At 37.8% G+C, this 3,652-nt stretch overlaps 1 long non-coding RNA gene across 1 annotated transcript; it reads right to left on the bottom strand.

Moving 5' to 3' along the window:
* Positions 1-1,935: 1,935 nt before the first annotated feature.
* Positions 1,936-2,814, bottom strand: LOC145559723 (uncharacterized). Its single transcript, XR_014092901.1, has 2 exons — positions 2,556-2,814; positions 1,936-2,126 (listed from the first exon to the last, which is right to left on the bottom strand). It is a non-coding gene; the product is annotated as an uncharacterized LOC145559723 (long non-coding RNA).
* Between the last annotated feature and the right edge of the window lie 838 nt (positions 2,815-3,652).

Genomic DNA, 3,652 nt, shown 5'->3' with positions numbered 1-3,652 from the left:
GTGGGCGATGATGTGTCTCAGGCCATAGGGCTAATGAGCCCCATGGATGGGCGATTATGTGCCTCACGCCCCTTAGGGCTAATGAGCCCCTTGGATGGGCGATGATTCGTCTAACACCCCTTAGGCCTAATAAGGCCCCTAGATAAGCGATGATTTGTCTCGCGCCTCTTAGGGCTGATGAGCCCCTTGGATGGGCGATGATGTGTCTGACGCCCCTGAAGGCTAATGAGCCCCATATTGGGCGGTAATCTGTCTGACGCCCTTTAGGGCTAATGAGCCCCTTTGATGGGCGATGATGTATCTCACGCCCCTTGAGGCTAATGAACCCCTTGGATGGGCGATGATTTTTCTGACGCCCCTTAGGGCTAATGAGCCCCTAGGATGGGCGATGATGTGTCTAACGCCCCTTAGGGCTAATAAGCCCCTTTCATGGGCAATGACGTCTCTCACGTCCCTTAGGGCTAATGAGCCCTTACATTAGCGATGATGTGTCTGACACTAACACCCGTTAGGGCTAAATAGCCCCTTGGAAGGGCGATGATGTGTCTTTCGCCTTTTAGGGCTAATGAGCCCCTTGGATTGGCGATGATGTGTCTGACGCCCTTAAGGCTAATGAGACCATTAGATGGGCGATTATGTGTCTGACACCCCTTAGGGCTCATGAGCCTCTTGGATGGGTGATGAAGTGTATGACACCCCTTAGGGGTAATGAGCCCCTTCTAGATAGGCGACCATGGAAAATTTGATGCATTCGGCCCAAAAAAATTGCGAAAAAAGGCCTCGAGCATGGTGAAAATGCCATTTTTCTGATTAGGCTCTCTTTTTTAAGCAAGTCTTGGAACGGTACGTGCTTGGATCACCCAATATTCATCCCCTAGGATGGGTGATGATATAATTGACGCTTTATAAAAGCCTCCTGGTTGACAAGTGTCTGTGAAGAAACATGTAGACTTATGTATTTGAAGCAACATCAATGAAAACAAATTTTTATGGTATCTTATGTATACTTGTATTTATTGTTATGTTTGACGCTCTTTGGGGTGGACGAGCCATATGGGAGGGCGATATAAATTTACCCCTTCGGGTAAATGAGCCCCTTGGATGGGTGATGATGAGACTGACGCCCCATAAGGGTAAAGAGCCCCTTAGATGGGCAATGATGTGTCTCACACCTCTTAGGGCCAATGAGCCCCTTTGATGGGCGATGATGTGTCTCACGCCCCTTAAGGCTAATAAGCCCCTTTGATGAGCGATGATGTGTCTGACACTCCTTGAGGCTAATGAGACCCTTAGATGAGCGGTAATGTGTCTGACGCCCCTTAGGGCTAATGAGTCCCTTGGATGGGTGATGATAAATGTCACGCCCCTAAAGGCTAATGAGCCCCTTGGATGGGCGATGATGATCTAACACCCCTTAGGGCTAATGAGCTCCTTGGATGGACGATGATTTGTCTGACGCCCCTTAGTGCTAATAAGCCCCATTAATGGGCGATGATGTGTCTCACGCCCCTTAGGCTAATGACACTACTACAAAAAATGGTTTAGAGAACTGTTAAAATAGGCTTTATAGAACGCCTCAGGACCGTTCTTCTGCTAAGCGATGTATAAAGTATATAGAACGGTTCGAATAGGCGTTTTGTATACTCAACTATAGAGAACGGTTATGTCTGATCACCGTTCTCTATTCCCTATCTAAAATTGGAAAATAATGAAGGGAAAGACAACGGTCATAATACATAACCGTTTTGTTTTCCCTTACCAAAGAGAACGGTTTGATATGCCAACCGTTCTCTATTCCCCTTTTTTTTTTAAAAAAAATACAAAATAATTGGCGAGATAGTAGGCAGTTAATTTGCAAATTAAGAAACTTAGTTGTAGAGTCGTAGTAAAAACATAATGATGTCAAACTAAAATACCGTCTACCGAAGTACCAAGTACTGAAAAGTTATCGTAACTTATAATTAAATTGATAAAATTTTCGTACAACTCAAATGCAAATGAAATAAGAATAACAAGATATCAAATAAAAAAAATTCTACAAGAATCTCTTTTCTTTCAATGATGCTGACCCACAACAAATCATATATGCAGTACTTAATCTTCTCAATTAGTTTTCATCTGCAATTCTGCATCAACATAACAAAAAAAAACATGTAAATTTCGAATCAACAAGCAATAAAAACAAATAACCTAAATTGTTAAAAAAAAAAAAAATCTTCCAAATCGAAGAGCAGAAAATGAAAAAAAAAAAATCAAAGCAAAATCTAAAACTCTAGCAAAATCCAACATTAAAAATTCAAATCATAAGCATTTGGATATATCGATATTAACACAAAATTTCAGATCATATACCAAAAAGTGATGGGATTTGCAGAATGTTTAACCAAAAAGACTTAATTAATTTGGATTAATTTTGGAACAACATGCTAAAAAAACTAAAACCTCAATCATAGTTTGAATAATTATACAATGAAACCGGATTAAAAAAAACCATAACAAGATCTGAGAAACTAAATTGAAACGAAATTTAATGTAATAAAAGAAGAATGATTTACCTTGAAATTGAATCTTATAGACTTCGATCTGTTGATATAGCTTTGAATAATCAAAAGGACAAACTTATAATTACCGATTGTGGCCATAGGCAATGGGAAATTGGAGAAATAATTTTAGAGGAGTTGCATTGCAAAAGCGTCTCTGAGGAGAAGAGAAAGAGGAAACCTGTGAGAGGGATGATAATGAAGGCATGTAGCGGCGGTTGAAAAGTTAGAGTAATGAAAGAGGATGTAGAGTTGTGCTAGGGTTATATTATCTAGTTTTTATTTATTTATTTTATTTTAATTATAATTAAATCAAATAGAACGTTTATCCATGAAAGGCGTTTTCTAGGTAAAGTTATGTTTTTATTAAAAACTAATAATAAATCAAATAGAACGGTTAACTAGAGAGGCGTTCTATAAGATTCAACATATAAAACGGTTATCTAACATAGCCGTTCTATAAAATCCTATAGATCGCATATCTTACTTAACGGTTGTGTATTATGTGTTCCATATTCCACTTTTTGTAGTAGTGTGAGCCCCTTGGATTGGCGATGATGTGTCTGACGACCCATAGGGCTAATCAGCTCCTTGGATGGGCGATGACGTTTCTGACGCCCCTTATGGCTAATGAGCCCCTTGGATAGGCGATGATGAATCTCACGCCTCTTAGGGCTAATGAGCCCCTTAGATGAGCGATGATGTGTCTGATGAGTGACATAAAATGTCACTCTTAGGAAGTATTTTTAGAGTCATTTTCGCGTTTATTTTATCTTATTTTCCCTTTCTTTCTCTTGTTTTCTCTTAATAACATTTCTTGTTTATTTTGGTAATTTTGTCGTGTTTTAGTTCTTTTCGTAGTTTTTATTAGAATTAGTTTATTTTCGTATTTTATTTGCTTTTGATTTGTTATATTTCGTTCTTTATTTTTCCTTGAAAGTATTCTAATTTACTTTTATTTATTTTAATTAGTTTTGAGTCTATTTTATTTCACTTTCTTTACTTGTATAGTTTTATTTAATTTTTATTAGTTTAGTGTTATTTATCTTATTTTATTTTACTTTATTTTACCTTTATTTTATTTTATTTTATTTTATTTTATCACTTAGTAA

This window comes from Chenopodium album, chromosome 9 (assembly GCF_948465745.1).
Source record: "Chenopodium album chromosome 9, dcCheAlbu1.1, whole genome shotgun sequence".
NCBI lineage: Eukaryota > Viridiplantae > Streptophyta > Magnoliopsida > Caryophyllales > Amaranthaceae > Chenopodium > Chenopodium album.
This window is presented reverse-complemented; position numbering and strand designations above follow the sequence as displayed.